Raw genomic sequence first — 17,349 nt, forward strand, 5'->3', positions numbered from 1 at the left:
ACATTCCAAACTAGTCACATTGAAATAAGGTGCTATTGGGCTGTTAGGCACTATCAGGACAGAATTGTATTCCTATCGCCTCCAGAGAAAGGGAAGTGCCTAGAAAATGTAAAAGGAAACTTAGTTTGATAGCATCCTGTCTGGCAAGAACTCACTTATCGATAGCTGGGATGTGAAATCCTTATTTCTGTGTTTGTTCTATCACTGTAGTCCCCATTTCCCTATTGTCTGTCTGTATAATCTCTGTCTGGTTCTGTGATTGTTTCTGTCTGCTGTATAATTAATTTTGCTGGGTGTAAACTAATTAAGGTGGTGGGATATAATTGGTTATATAATCATGTTACAATATGTTAGGATTGGTTAGTTAAATTTCAGGAAAATGATTGGTTAAAGTATAGCTAAGCAGAACTCACATTTTACTATATAGTCTGCAGTCAATCAGGGAGGGTGTGGGTGGGTGAAATGGGAACAGGGAATGGGAGTGGGGAAATTGGAATCATGTTTGGCTAAGGGTAGGAATGGGAACAGGGACACAGGTGTAAGGCTCTGTGGTGTCAGAGCTGGGAAGGGGGACACTAAGGAAGGAACCTGGAATCACGTTTGCTGGAAGTTCACCCAAATAAACATCAAATTGTTTGCACCTTTGGACTTCGGGTATTGTTGCTCTCTGTTCATGCGAGAAGGACCAGGGAAGTAAGTGGGTGAAGGAATAAACCCCCTAACAGGTTATGTTGTACCAATAAAATAAAAACCAGCAGGATCTTATTAAAGGGGAAAAGGCAAAATACCACATTTATTGTGAATACAGAAAGAATCATAGTAAGCAGTTAGTTATAGTTATAACATTCCATTCAATCTCATATTTATTCACACATTCATTCATACACACACACACAGGTTCTGCGAGGTTGTTATCATAGTTACCAGCCTTAGAGTTGCTCATGCCAAGCCACTGGCCAGGTAGCCTGGACATGAGGAGGGAGCAGGGCCTTGTCAGATGCTCATCTGACGCTCCTGGAAGTTGGTTTGCAGAATCAGACCCCAAAGTTCTCACTTTGTAGAGTCCATTTTTATAGGAATTTCTTCCTATGCCAGTCTATGGGAATTGCTTCATCATGCTGTTGCTGAATCAGTCAGCAGATAGCACATTCCTGACGGCTCTGTGCTGCCAGATGTTATCTTGTTCTTTGGTTCTCCCATTCTTGAGGCTGTTGGGTGGATTCCAATCTGCCCTCCGGGGGGTCCTCTGGTTATTTCCACTTGACACCTTCAGCCGATGGACACTGGATTCTTAGGCTGGCACCTCCCTGATCATTCAGTTATTATCCACACCAAGCATCCATCCATATACATCCTGTATCTCTATTTTAATCACAACTGTTAATACAACAAAAGGGCGGGGAGTCTCTGGGTGCTGTTTCTGTTGTTAGAGTATTGCTTTGAGTCTCTCTCTCTCTCTGTGAATTCAGACTCTGTCTTAGAATGTACTAACGCAATTAGCAGCTTGCAAGTTTCACACACAGAGGGAGAGAAACAGTACCAAAAACCAAGAGACCTCTTAATTAGTAATACCCTGGAATTTAAACTATGGGGAATCAAACTCATTTGTGATTTTAATATAGAACTTCTTTAATATGATCCAACAGTTATATCAACTTGACAAACAAATGTACAAAAAACAAATCAAATCAAATTTTAACCTTATCACCTTTGACAGCCTCACTTCAGATGCAGATGCAGTTGATTCATACACTAGGTAGAATTATCTAAATTTTCTTGGATAAGCATTTAGGTCTATCAGATACTGTACTGTATGATTATTAGATTATGTAGTAAATTACTGATATTTTTTACTTCATAGCTGAACAAAATTAATCCTATAGCTAAGATAATATACTCCAGATAATGCTATTTCCAGCACCATTAACTTGAACTTGAAATTGCAATAACAACAGATTCCACTAATTCATAAAAATAAGTGCAATATTTTTATCACAATGGAAATACAGGATGGGTATGCATGGCACCCTCTGCCATTTTTATGTTGAGGGTGGAAGAGCAGCTGAAAGGTGAAGCATATATTATATATCACTTTCTCCCCAAATGTTAGCACTCATTCTATTATGTGTAAAAACTCTTGGGGACCAATCCAACTCCCCATGAAGTTAACAGGACTCTTCCACTGACCGCAATGGATGTTGGATTGCCCTCTTGTTCTTGTACGTATAATTGGCCACTCTTCTCCTAGGCCGTTGATCCAGAAAGGAGAGAGAGTCAAGTAAACAGAACAATGTGGCATGAATAGCACCTTAATCCATCACCCTTTGGGATTACTGGAAAGGCTCCCATTGAAAAGGATCTAGAATAAACAAATAAAACAAACATGCCAAAGAGAGGTTTCAGAGTAACAGCCGTGTTAGTCTGTATTCGCAAAAAGAAAAGGAGTACTTGTGGCACCTTAGAGACTAACCAATTTATTAGAGCATAAGCTTTCGTGAGCTACAGCTCACTTCCTCAGATGCATATCGTGGAAACTGCAGCAGGCTTTATATATACACAGAGAATATGAAACAATACCTACTCCCACCCCACTGTCCTGCTGGTAATAGCTTATCTAAAGTGATCATCAGGTGGGACCTGATGATCACTTTAGATAAGCTATTACCAGCAGGACAGTGGGGTGGGAGTAGGTATTGTTTCATATTCTCTGTGTATATATAAAGCCTGCTGCAGTTTCCACGATATGCATCTGAGGAAGTGAGCTGTAGCTCACGAAAGCTTATGCTCTAATAAATTGGTTAGTCTCTAAGGTGCCACAAGTACTCCTTTTCTTTATGCCAAAGAGAGAAACTGCATGGATGAAAGCTGCCTAGGGGAAACCCTTGCTGCATTCTGGTTACCCATATGGGCTGTAGGTGGTAAAAAGTATTCACCACAGAAACTGAAACAACAAGTGCTGCATGCACTCCCACAAACAGATATGGTATGGAAAGTCTATGGAGGAATTGGAAAGGGGCTGACTGCTCATGTGACTGATCTGAGGCTAGTATGGTCAGGCCTCCTGCTCAAGGATCCCTCTAGTAATATTACAGCATTACTAGCGTGAACTCCAGGAGCTCAGTACAACATTGGGATCTGGATCCAAAGTTTGAACTCCCCTCCCCCAGGTTCAGAGGTGTTTCGATACAAGGTTTTGGTTGGAGCCATCTCTACATGAATGTTCACCACAGCAGAAACTGAATATCCTCTTGGAACTTCAAGATAACACCCTCATAAAAGTAGCGCTCCTTAGGTGATGTTAGCCTTATACCAGCAGATGGTGCTGCAGTTTCACACAGGTCAGCATTTTCTGAGATTTTACTTTGAATGTAAATACATCTGAGAGCTGGGAGGAGACAATCTTTATCCCCGTCTCAGAACTCTTGCTGTCTCCTGCTTATAGTAAGAGCCAGATTGAGCTGTAGAATGAAGAGCTTTCTATCCTTTCTGACTGAACTATTGTAGTATCCAGTGCCCACACTGTATCTGTTACTCCAGGTTTTCTGCTTGGTGGTTCTTCTGTTTTCACTGAACTGAATCTTCCAAAAGTCTTAAACTCATAGGATCCAGAATCACAGCAGTTGCACCAAGAGATATCGTAATGTACTGGTTTGCACAGGAGCTGTTCATATCATAGTATCTTCTCAGTCTGAAATAAGAAATCTTTTTTCAATTCTGAGGCTGTCCCAACTGCACTGGGATGGGATTTATCCCAGCTGACCTGGTAATAACTGAAACGTTCAATTTTAATTAGGATTACGGTTAATGAAATCTACAAAGTAGTATGGTTTTTAGCCTCTGTGAAGCAAATTATTTGTCTGCTCTTTATACATCTGTAAAGTGCAATATACTGGTATGGTATTTTCTTTATCAGTTAATCAAAAAAATGTAGTTTCACATATCTCCATATGACTTTGCAGTGACATATGGCAGAGTCATTGCTTTAGTTTTTCAATGAACACTTTTCTTCTTATAAGGGAAAATGCACTGCATCGGAGTGAGATCCTTTCGACAAACTACTATATTCTTTGTCGTTGCCTAGTTACTTGCTGCTGTTACCTTAGAAGGCTGTAAAGTCATCTGAATGATTTTTGTGTGTGTGTTGTTTCTGCCGGAATATGAGCAGAGGTGTAATGATCAATATCCAATCTTTTGCTTGGTGATTATTATTAAAGAAAGACCATGAACCGGGGCAAATGTGAATAAGACAAATAAGACTGCTGGGGGGAGAGAAAACCTTTTGTAGTGATAAACTCCCATTTTTTTCATGATTTGTGTGTATAAAAACATCTTCTGTATTTTCCACAGTATGCATCCGATGAACTGAGCTGTAGCTCACGAAAGCTTATGCTCAAATAAACTGGTTAGTCTCTAAGGTGCCACAAGTACTCCTTTTCTTTTTGCGAATACAGACTAACACGGCTGTTACTCTGAAACGTGTGAATAAGACAGAACATTTACACTAGGAGCAATGTACTGTACTCATATTTTATGTTATTAGCTGCTAAATAATACCATTTTCCCCCTTATAATCCAGCCACTGCTGCATGAGCTGGCAGTGAAGTCACAGACTTGACGTTTTTGATGTTAGAGCCTAGTATCAAGGAAGTGGTTGCATGGCCTTTTGTTCTCTGGATTTCACACGTAAATCCCATTCATGTTAACTACCACTGAGACTAGGTATCAAGGAGGTAATAGACCCTCTGGGTCTCACTTACAGCAATGTAAATGAGGAGCAACTCCATGACAGCAATGGAGATAGCAAATTAGGAGTTACACCTTTACTGCAGAAGAAGGGGATGACCTGTCTGCCTTTATTTAAACCCAGATACCTTTGACAATTAACAAAATTAAGAAATTCTTAAAACCACAACTAAGACCCTAGAATTTCTATTGTACTGTTCATTTTAAAGGCATCTTTTATTGGAAAGTCCCTTTCCAGCGAGAGAGTATTTCAAATATAAGGGCGGGCTCAGTGAGACCCCACCACATCAGGTGGCAACCCAGAAGTGGGGTCCAATCCATCACAAGTATAACATAGAATCATAGAATCTCAGGGTTGCAAGGGACCTCAGGAGGTCATCTAGTCCAACCCCCTGCTCAAAGCAGGACCAATCCCCAATTTTTGCCCCAGATCCCCTAAATGGCCCCCTCAAGGACTGAACTCACAACCCTGGGTTTAGCAAACCACTGAGCTATCTCCCCCCCAGCCCCAGTGCTCCAGCCCGAAACCTCTCGAGCCAGCCCTGACCTCTGCAACCGAGCGAGCAGCCCCCGAGTCACGGGCGTCTAAGCCTGCCGAGCGGGGGCGGGGCGGGGCGTGCTCTCCGCAGCTCTGCGGCACCCCGCAGCTCTGCGGCACCCCGCTCACCCAGCCCCGCACCAGCCTTGCGCTGACACGGCCGCTCTGGGGCCCGCCTGTCACCCAGGCACGCACCGCCCCACCGGCCGAGGGCGCAGCTCGGGCCCGGCCCGGGGGAAGAGCCGGGCGCGGGGCCGGCCGTTTATCACCCCGCAGCCCGGGCGGTTACACCCGGCTCGCGCCAGGCTCGGGCGGGAGGGCTGGGACGACGCTGCCGGCCAGTGACTGTCGCCGCAGGGAGCGTGGGGCTACCCGCAGCAGCCCGGGAGAGCGGGGCCGGCGGCCGGCGCTGCGCGGTGACACACACGCCCTAGGCTCCACAACGGGGCACTCGGGGCTACTCACAGCGCGTAGCCCTGCGCTCCCCGCGCGGCCACCGTCCTGCCGCTCGCCTGCCCCACGCGACCCTCACCCTGCCCATGAGCCACCCTCCCGCCTGAACCACCACCACAACCCAGTGTAATGAAAATACAATTGAAAGGACTCCATTACATTGCCATTCTCTGGACCTGAAAACAAGTGATTACTTCCAGGGCTAGTAAGGTTGACAGCAAAATAGAATAATTTCATAGTAGCTTTGCAGTAGCTGGTTGAGAAGTGGATTACTTCTGGAGATGGGTCCAAGTCACAAAATTTGAGGGGTTTTGGTTTAGCTCATTCTAGAAAGAAGAGCTGGCCATGAAGTTGGATCTGTGTTTGATTTGGGTCCATTTATAATTATTTTTGAAATTTTTTTCCATGTGCTAAGATATACATGCATCACTCTAATAATTATCACATGACTGCCTACAAATCACAAACCAGAGTAAACATTTCAAACCATTCTATTATTCCAGCCTTCGTTTGGGCTCTTTACCTCTTTTGCAATATGTGTTAAACCTTGATCATTTGAAATTTATACTATGTCCACAAAAGTCAGGCTGGTTAATCCAGATTTCATTGGTTCAGTTTTGTGAGGATTGGGCTCAAAGTTATAGTTACTGAATCACATATTATATTATTATTAAGTACTTTCTCAATGACAAAAATAGAGACAAATTAAACACAAAGCAAAATCACAGACACGCAGAGAACAGAGCTCATATGACCTTATTATGTTCACAATAATGAGCTTATTGATCTCCACTAAAATATCTCCATTTAAGACAGCAGAGACTGAACAGGAAAGAATACATTTTTTTAAAGAGGTATGGGGGCCTATGACTTCTCTATTATTATACAGCTGTGGAGCTTAACCTAGTCAGCAAAGTCACTCCAACAGAGCAAATTCTGGGTGTCTCCTGAAACAGCTGATGACATGACTAACAGCCAAGGGATATCATTTTACATCCCTTGATGACATCGCTAACAAGGGAAAACCAGAGTCCTAAGATCAGGTCTAAAAAGATGAACATCCTTTCCAATTCACCTTAAAGTAAAGAGTGGAGTTCTCCATGACTGGGCTTTCTCACACTGGCTACAGTCTTTCTTGGAACAAAAAGGAAACTGGAGCTTTTCCAAAACCAAAAAAATGTCATATTTTGCTGCATGAGACTTGAGGCTAATTAAGTGTTCATAGTGATCGGCCGGGGGGGTCTACAGCAAAGGACACCAAAACTCCATGCACTGACGAGTTATATTTTGTTACAGGCAGGGGCGGCAGGTTTGTAGAAATTTTGGTGGTGCCCAGAACACCCAGACCCCCCTGCAAAATCCCCCCCCACACCTGCCTAAGGCTCTGGGAGGGAGTTTGGGTGGGGGAGGGTGTCTGGGGTTCAGTGATTGGGGTACACGAGGGGGTGCGGATGCAGGCTCCGAGAGGGAGTTGTGGGGGGGGATGGGGTCTGGGGTGCAGGCTCTGGGATGGAGTTTGGGTGCAGGCTCTGGGCTGGGGTAGGGGATTGGGGTGCAGGAGCGGTGCGGGGTGCAGGCTCTGGGCTGGGGCAGGGGATTGGGGTGCAGGAGGGGTGTGGGGTGCAGGCTCTGGAAGGGAATTTGGGTGCAGAAGGGGTGAGAGGTCGGGCTCTGGGAAGGAGTTTGGGTGGGGGAGGTGTTCTGGAGTGCAGGCTCTGGGAACGAGTTTGGGTGCTGGATGCAGGCTCTGGGCAGGGGGCGGGGATGCAGGAGGGGGTGGGTGTGTAGGCTCTGGGAGGGAGTTTGGGGGCAAAAGTAGGTGCAGGGGAGGGGTGGGAGTGCAAGAGGGAGTTGGGGGGGAAGGGGCTGCAAGGACCTGCCCGCAGCCACGTGGAACAAGTGCACAGGAAACCGCTCAGCCCTGCTGCGCTGCTGGGTGGCGGCGGGAGCCCCTGGGCTGTTTTAAATCACCTTGGGGCGGCAGGTGAGGCCGGGGAAAGCACAGGGGGAGTGTGTGTGTGTGAGGGGAAGGTGGGAAACTTTGCTGGAGCCGGGCCCCTGAGACAGGAATATTCCTGGTGCCCAGGCACCACAGGCCCATAGAACTCACTGCCCATTGTTACAGGTGGTTAAACTAGAAATGTGCATTTGGAAGGAAGGGCTGAAACTTGCTGACAGGAGAATACCCTGCCCTTAACCTTAACCAGCACACAGAAGAGGGCAGTACAATTCAAATTTCACTTTACATTGAAACCAACATTTTAAATTACATTTCTGTCTAGTCTCCTCTGAGAATTAACCTTCTGATACATATTCCCATAGCTTTCCCATCATTTCCTCTGAGATACCTGTGTTCGGTCCAATACATAGTTATGGATTTTCACCGGAAGATGATTTTCCAAAAACCTCTTTTCCATCTAATAGGCAACTTTTAATTCAGCACACAGTGGAGCGGAGTAAAATGAACTCATTGCACATGTCAGCATATAAAATAACATACCATATTTCTGATTCAAGAAGTCAATTCTCTTATTAAGGGCCTGATTCAGCAATTAAACACATACTCAACTTTAAGCACATGAGTAAAGTTCCACTGAAGTCAATGAGATTGTGCATATGCTTACATGCTTCACAGGATCACCACCTAAATCTAAGAGACCCACTCTTCATCTTTAAATCAAAGGTGTCTTCAAAAGAAAGTCAGAAGCTTTTATTAAAATGAAAGCTTTCCCCCTGCAGTTTGCCATGGTTAGGGTGACCAGATGTCCCGATTTTATAGGGACAGTCCCAATATTTGGGGCTTTTTCTTATATAGGCACCTATTACCCCCAACCCCCGTCCCAATTTTTCACATCTGGTATCTGGTCACTCTAGCCATGGTAGAGGTGAAGTTTCAAAATGAGACCATCACCTGTAGAAGGGATATCATGACATGAGGCCTGGTACTGAGGGGGAAGATTCTAATTTAAAAACAAAAATATGTGGTAATTGACAAAATGGATTTGTTAACATCAGCTCCCTAGATCTCATTGTTTAGGACAATATTATGACCTGCAGGGAAAATGGCATCATTTATTGGATCACAGTGAAAAAGACGAGGTACATGGTCACAGCAAGTTGCATTGTAGCATGCTACAAAATCTACATGAAGTCCCATTTGTCATAAAGAGCAGCAAGTGTATGAAGCATAATCCTCAAGAAAGGCATAATGTAAAAAAAACCCAGCATCAGTCATGTGAAATCTACCGCAGGTTTGACGACAGACAACATCACCACAATTGCGCATATGCAGAAAGATTCCCAGTGCAAAGACTCCGGTGAAAATGATCCTGCTGCCCAGGATTATATTAGTTCTCAATAGACTTTTGAGAACCATATTCATAAAAGTATCCATCATACGTTAGCCTTATCTGAGATCATTCATTATTTAAATATAGCCCAGATTGTCAGTCCCTGAATCCCACAGCCATCTCTCCTTTTGTTATCCCCTATGTAGCATAAACACTGGCTATAATGATGGAAGAAGTTTTTCTGTCCCTGTAATAAATCCATTCCCCTCGAGAGGTGGTAGTTAGCTTGACAGAAGAATTCTTCTGTCACCTAGCGGTGTCTATCCTGGGCCTTAGGTCAACTTAACAATGTCTCTCAGGGCTGGGAATTTTTCAAACCCTTGAGCAACAAAGCTAAATCAACCTAAGCTTCAGGTGTAGACCAAGCCTTAGCTTTTTCACTTTTTCTGGGGTATCATATGGAAGAAGCATCTATACAGGTGACTTTCACAGACACCATGTTTTTAGCTGATTGGAAGACACAGACGTTGTGTCTTGCACCATTTAAGAGTTTCAACTTGTCATGACATCAGACTAGTAGGCAGATATTATGCTTCTTGCAAGTGGCTTTTTGTTATGGACTGAGATAGTCTTCTTCACTCAGCACTCAAGAGCAAATAGCCCTAAATAATAGTAATAGGATATTTATTATCCCATGCTTAGTCAAATTATGGATGGTGTATGTTGCACACACTGGCCTTGACAGGCTCTGACACTGAAAGGGATTAAGACGGGATGGGCAAACTACGGCCCGTGGGCCACATCCGCCCCTCCCCCCCCGGGAGCGGGGTTGGGGGCTTGCCCCGCTCTACCTGCCCGACGCTCGTACTGTTCAGGTGGGACCTGTGTGACGGCATGCGTGTTACTGCAGTTGTAAAACCCAAACGCGCCATCAGACCCTAGTACGTGCAAGCCCACGTGCCTGCTACTTGTTGGCTTCGGTGACTCTGCTGTTTTAGTAGTGTTCATTTTCCATTGTTGAGGATAAAACAAAGAGTAGTTGGCCAGGGAGTGCCAGCTGCATTGTACACGTTAATCAAAGAGGGCGTGGAAAGGAGGTTAGTTTGGTTTAATTATTGTAATACCGTATGATGGTACATTTATAATAGGAAGTACGGTTTAATTTTATTTCCACTAAAATATATCTTTATTTAATAAAGTTTATTTGAATATCTCTGAATTGTTAATTTTGTGAGCATTCATGGCCAACCATACAATTTCCATACCCAGATGTCCTCAAGCCAAAAAGTTTGCCCATCCCTGGTTTACGAGAAAATAACTAAGGAAAAAGCTTAGGTCACGTCCTGATTTTATTCCAGACTTGTAATGCAATAGGAGCGAACAGATGATCATATACGGTACATGCTCATGATTCAGCTCCACAGTGACCGAAAGACTCAAGGGCATGCCCAAATTGTGACTTTAGTACTAAGTCAGGGCACGTTATCCGGATATTACTGTACCAGTAAGAAATAGACCTGAAGACCAAACACTAAAAATAAATGTAAGTCTGAAATTAGACTGCATCAGACCACTCCTTACTACTGTGTCCCAGAGGGTCAGTTTAGCCCCTTCAAGTACACAGCCCCAAGCATCTGTTCCATTTTACACAAAAGAAACTGGGAAATTTCTTGTGGGCAGAAGTGAAACTAGATATACCATTCTCCAGACTGTCTTTTTTCAGAGCAGTGATTCATCCAGTCTAGTTGGAGGTTAGTCCAGTGATAAAATCTCTGGAAATCTCTCAAAGCAATAGGAAGTAAAAAGCAACGGGAAGATGGACAACATTTGGGTAATCCCCATCCCAAGCTATTTTTGAAGCCTTTTAATGGCACTTCAGAGAAATAGTTACCGACAATTTCACTGTCTCATGCGGGAATCGGGGGGGTGGGGGGGGGCGGGGGGCGGGGGGCGGGAAGGGGAGGGAAAGAAAGCATAGCTACATATATTGAAATACTGATCTAAAATCCTGAAAAGGACCAAATTCCTTTAAGGTCCCTAACAACTGAGGCATTAGAGTTTCTAGTTTGGGTGTAAAAGGCATCACAGGATCTGTGCCAGTAGCCAACTCCTGGGTTCGTGACACCGCTATTAATTCCATAGATACAAGGATTAAATCTGATGAAGTCCCTTTGGGCATTTTTTCTCTCTAGTAAGTTCTGTAACCTTTCAAAGCCATGAGGGCTCCCCTGTTTCCACCACAGTTTCCACCTCATCCTCGAGGCCCCAATTCATAGTCACCAGTCTTCAATCAAAGAAGACTGGATATGACTAAATGCAATAGTAGATGTGGCTACAGAGCTCGTTCATTTGGCTCCTCAGTTAGACAGACAGGTGTAACACCATCCCTTGGGAATATTCCATGCACAGATTTAGCATGGAGGCCAAGTTAATGCTGAGAAATGAAGTGATCAGAACAAAGGAAGTGCAGAGTGAACGATGCACACTCTATCCTGAATCTGTACCTTCATGGATAGGATATAAAATACAGAATGGTCTATGAGATAATGCAATATATGGTACACTACAGACCGGAATATCTAATGTTCCTTTAAATACATCCCACAGACCCTAATTCTGCCCTCATTTACACCTAGGCAGCCCCATGATTTAATGCAGATTCTGCACATAAAGGGATATTAGAACACTTTAGGTGATTGAAACAGTCTATTATTTTACTCCCTGGACTTCTGTGTCTCTTGCTTGTGTAAAATACTAAGATGCCATTTCCCATTGCTACCTCCCGTTTCCCCTCTCTTTGGCCCCAGTGTGCTAGTTTTGTAGTTAAAAAAGAATAAAAATATTGCTTCTATATCTTTTTTTAGTCCAGGAATTTGGGAAATGGCCAGCCTCACTCTCCAGCCAGAGCAATGTGTCATACACCTTGGCAAGATCAGATCTCCATGGATATTTCTGCAGTCTGGGCACAATTACCTTCACCCACATAAAGCCTGATTAATTAGGCTCTATGCAGATGAGTTAAAGGGAACTAGGGGAGAGAGATTGAAGAGCTGATATCCACCTCTCCCAGCATGGAGCCAGGCTGATGGACAACTCTACCTTCCCTGCCCCGGTGCTGCTACTCCAGCCCAGTGCTTAATTTGTGCCAGCACTGAGCCCTGACTCTCAGGCTTGGCAGTTCATAGCTCCAGCTCCTCTGGGCTTGCCACATCAGTTGTGAAAGGAAAAAATTGCTTGAGCCCATGCAACTAATTGTTTGAGCCCCAGCAACTCTTTCATTACAAATTATGCACTGCTCCAGCCTATGAGCCGGAACTGATTTAAATGAAGATGATGAAACAACACAAACATAAAAACAAACAGCAATGCAAAGACTGGAATTACAACTATAAGAGAAAGAGACAAGGTGGGTGAGGTAATATCCTCTATTGGACCAATCTCACTCACCTTCTCAAATCCTAGGACCTAACGTGGATACAACAATACTGCACACAAATTACAGCAGAAAAATGCTATAAATATTATATTACAAAATTTACATAAAGTAGAACCTCAGAGTTACGAACACCTTGGGAATGGAAGATGTTCATAACTCTGAACAAAAACCTTATGGCTGTTCTTTCAAAAGTTTACAACTGAACATTGACTTAACACACCTCTGAAACTTTATTATGCAGAAGAAAAATGCAGGTTAGTACTTTACATTTAACACAGTACTGTACTGTATTTGCCTTTTTTTTTTTTTTTTGGTCTCCGCTGCTGCCTTCCTGATTGCGTACTTCCAGTTCCAAATGAGGTTTGTGGTGGACCGGTCAGTTCGTAACTCTGGTGTTCATAACTCTGAGGTTCTACTGTAGTATACTTCTCTTAATGAGTCATTTCGCTTGGAACCAATACCATTGAAACAGACTCATGTACAATTAATCAAATCTGAACCTGCTGCTCCCCGACACAAAATTCAAAGGGATCAAGGAATAAGATTCTTCTTCTGCCCCCATCTCCAGTTATTAGCATTTAGCTTGCAAAGAGAGTAAATGTAGCTGTTATTTAGAATGGGAAATGCATCCTACACTTCATATGGTACAAAGCAACCCAAGGAACAAGCATTATTCCCAGCAACAAATAATAGAAAAAAAATCAGACTGTGTGTTTTACAATTTCCGTATGATGGAGAGTGGTCCGGCCAATATGACACACACCGGAACTGAACACTGGCACTTTTCAAGAGTTAGAAAAAGATTGAAAAGGGAACAAAAGAAGGCAGAGAAGAAAAGGGACTGGAGGTAATAAGGAGAAAGAAACCAGGCAAGGTAGAAAAACGAAGTATGGAGGAAAAAACCTTCAGCAGGAAAGCAACTGAAATAAAAAAAATATAAACTAGGATTTAAAAAAATAGGGGGGAAAGAAATACAGACAAATTTATGATCCTTTAATAAAGAACCTTGTGCTCAGAATTCACCATAAGTGATAGCCTTCACTCTCTAAGCTCCAGAGATCTGCTATGCAGGACTTGAATGGGGTTTGCCATAAACATGAATAGACTCAGAGTCTGGCTTTATGCAAAACCAATAGTTATGTAATTTCCTGCTTCCAGTTAAGAGTGAGAGATACTGTGTATTGTATTTGCTAAAGACACCAAGTCTACGGTACGTGATTAAAGCACTTATTCAGACAGGCTGTTGGTCCAGTAGAAGCAGAAATAAGGTTTTTAAAAAAACAATAATCAAAATTGCCTTTTAATTAGTGATTAAATACAACTGAAATACCTGTTAAAAGCATAGGGAGGTGGTTGTGGGGGCAGGGAATCCGCCAAAGAGCTAAGGTCAACATTTGCAAACTTGGGTGCCTACAGTTAGATGCCTAAATAAAAATGACGCCATTTTCACGGGTACTGAGCACATGCAACTCCCACTGATTTCAGTGAGACGGTTTGCAATACAGGTACTCAACACAGAAGAAAATCAGGCCACTTTTATTTAGGTATCTAAATATGACAACTAAATAAAATATATCCTGGCTCTGCCACTGACCTCCTGTGTATCCTCAGTCAAGTCATTTAATTGCTCTGTGCCCTAGCTTTCCCCTCTGTAAAATGGGGATAACAATAAGTTACCAGATAGGGATATTCTGAGGCTTTATACATTGTCTGTAATGTGAACTGAGATCCTAAAAAAGGGTACTATGAAGGTGCAACAGAAGAAAAATATTCTGATTTCATTAGCTCTTAACTAGGAAGTTTCCTTTATTTAATTTCCATCCAATTATTCCTAGGTAAAGCCAGCCTAAACAACTCCCCTCCCTCCAGTTGAATGCAGCTCCAGATGTGGGTGAATGTTTGAGACTGTTCTTCTATCAGAACAGCCTTATTCATCCTACAGTACAGTTGCTTTTGCTGCTGGTACTTCTGGGAATGATGTAAAATAAGATAATCCTGTTAACAAGTTTGGAAATGCCACAAGTGATAAAGTAGATGATCTAGCCTTGGGTTTCGGGGCACTTTGGAGTGCAGCTGTATCTTCACTGGGTTCAATGGCTTTTGCTTACCTCAAATTTTAACTCAATTTACAAGGATGGCCTTGTGATTAAATCACTGGCCCGGGACACAGTAAATTTGAATTCAATTCCTGGCTCTGCCACAGACTCCCTGTGTGACCTTGGGCAAGTCATTGGGTATTAGAATGCTCCCTTTCTTCCATTCTTTGTGCATCTTCTCTATTAGATTGCAATCACGGTGGAGCAGGAACTGTCTCTGTTTATACAGTGCCTAGCACAACAGGTCACTAGATGCTACTCTAATATATAAATAATAATAAATAGAATTACATGTTATGCAAAGAAGTATGTTGTGATCCATCTCCAGTAATCATCCTGCCTTATCTGTTAATTCTTTCCAACTTCACTGAATAGTCGGTCCTATGCAGATCAAAGGGCATCAAGTAGCTGTATGAGCTCAGTCATGAATCTCTTTCTCGGGTTCCAGGCACAGATCCAGAGGCAGATGAGAAACAGACCTAACTGCCTAGCCACTGTGCTCCCTCTGTGAAACTTCTAGTCATCCCACCAGGAATAAGTGAATCATAGATACTAAGGTCAGAAGGGACCATTATGATCATCTAGTCTGACCTCCTGCACAACGCAGGCCACAGAATTTCACCCACCCATCCTCAGTGACTTAATCCAAGGCCATCTCACTTTCTGTAAAAAAAACTACTCACATAACCTAGCATCAAGTCCCGCAGAGCCTGGAGGTATCATGCCTCAGCAGTACCCACATGCCTGGTGTATTACTGTATTCCTCAAACTACAGTCAGAGAAGACTCCACCAATCCTCCCAAGTTTGTCAAAGAGCCACACAACTGTTTCTAAAGAATGGACTGGATCCTATGTGTCCGGAGGGGGACTTCCTCCACGAGGTCACAACAGGATAGTTTTAGAATTTTAGAAAAAATATTTTTTTAATCTTTTATAGGTATTTTATAGTAGATTCAATGCTTTACTGTGAGTTTGCTCCTTCTTATCATATTTTTGGATCTATTCATTGTACATATATGTACACAAACACACACTATATTTCTCACACAGTCCTTGTAACGTTTTCTTTTGTTTGAATGCTGTTACTGTGAATGTTTAGATTTAGTTAATTTTCCTGTAGCATTGTTCTCAGGATGTTTATGTTCAATGATTGTTGCGAAGGCCTACTCATATTGTCTCTTTTCCCTTGAGAGCTCTATCTTGCAATCACACCATAAAAATATGTAAGATTTTCATCACAGCAGGAGATGGATCAAAGTAGTGTTCCAATAAGTCCCCATTTTTTTTCAGTCCCTCCTCCCCTCCCTTTCATTTTTTTTTCAGTCAGTAACCATGACATATGGGGTGGTTTTGACAGAACCACCTGTACCTCTGCCCTCCCCGCCAATGCTTCACTGATTTCCAGAGATATGTTGTGTGTTTACTTTGTTTCAGGGAGTAATGCCTTCCTCAGCATGGGAATTGTTGGGGGAACGGGGGGAAATACCTTACATGCCAGCTTCCATGGTTTGACCCTCAAATACAAGACAGGAACTCAAAAAGGTTGAGTGAACAAGTTCATAAATCCACTCTGAATATTTTATTAAGTGATCACTTCACGGTAGGATCAAGTTTAGGAAGGAACACACAGCTCTTATTAACAATCAGCTGAAGAGGAACTGTTTTTGAGAATGGGACACACATAATTGTATGTAGAAGGAGCTTAGTCAAGATGTTTTGATCCCAGTTTATCCCAATTAAGAAATATTCTTTTTTAAACCGAGTGTACTTGCACATTATTTAAAATTTTAGCTTTGGCTTTGCAATTTAATCAATTTAACTGAAGCATTTACAACCTTTAACCACCTGTTGAAGTCTATAATTACAACCGACAAGTTCAAGGCCATTTTTTGCCTGCCATGTCGCAAGGCAGGCAGAGAGCACTAGCTGTGAGCATTTGCTGACCTTTAACTGCCTATGAATACCTCTAATTGTAACCAACAGGACAGTAAGGCCAAAAGCCATCCCAACATCAACTGAGCTATTACACCGATTCCACAAAAGTGGCAGGATGTCTGTTCCATTTAAGAGCCAAAAAATCAGTTTCCTGAGGTTTGTCCCTTTATAGTAGTTTCCCTGATCGTGTGTCCCACACAAGTGCCTTCAACTGCACAACATGTTACAAGAGAATAGAAATTTAGGTGCAAACATGCTGTGTACTGAACTGGTCCAACAACCTCACAACCTATTCTGCGGATTCTTTCCTCCCTCTCATCTGTTTCCGCCTGTTTGCTTCCTTTCTCCTGTCCTTGGTATGCTGTCCACGCTGGCTTTGATCCTGGAGGCTGATCTACATGGACAATCTTTATACCTGCATGGAACCCCAATAACACAGGACTCCATATGATTGCAGGGATTTGCCCACACCCAACAGTTTGCAGAAGTGTGGCCTTGGCTTATAATCTTTTGGGGGCAGGAACCTGCCTTAGTCTGTCAGTAAAGTGCGTAGCAGTTTGGGTCCTGTGAAAATAAATAATTTTAAATAATGCTCGGATGAGCCATACAGAATATAAATACAGATGTCTGGTTAGTTATATGTACGCATGTGGTTACAGGGTAAACGACTAAAGGAGCTCTGTGTTATTGGAGAGAGAATGTCACACAGTTACATTAGGTTGCCCAGGTGAAATTGAGAAGACTCTGTCCCTTTATGTTTCATATTGGTCTATGAGAATCTTACACAAGGACACATAGCTCTTTAGGACAGGGACTGTGCTTTTGTTCTGTGTTTGTACAGCACCTAGCATAATACAG

The 17,349-nt window shown here is 43.0% G+C and overlaps 1 protein-coding gene across 1 annotated transcript in view; it reads right to left on the bottom strand.

Moving 5' to 3' along the window:
- Positions 1-791: 791 nt before the first annotated feature.
- The window catches only part of PDP2 (pyruvate dehydrogenase phosphatase catalytic subunit 2), a 173,003-nt gene continuing 156,445 nt past the window's right edge, over positions 792-17,349 (bottom strand). Inside the window, exon 3 of the transcript XR_012154512.1 lies at positions 792-2,359. The gene's annotated coding sequence lies outside the window, so the exon portion shown is untranslated. The remainder of the gene's footprint in view (positions 2,360-17,349) is intronic.

This window comes from Lepidochelys kempii, chromosome 12 (genome assembly GCF_965140265.1).
Source record: "Lepidochelys kempii isolate rLepKem1 chromosome 12, rLepKem1.hap2, whole genome shotgun sequence".
In the NCBI taxonomy this organism is placed as follows: domain Eukaryota; kingdom Metazoa; phylum Chordata; order Testudines; family Cheloniidae; genus Lepidochelys; species Lepidochelys kempii.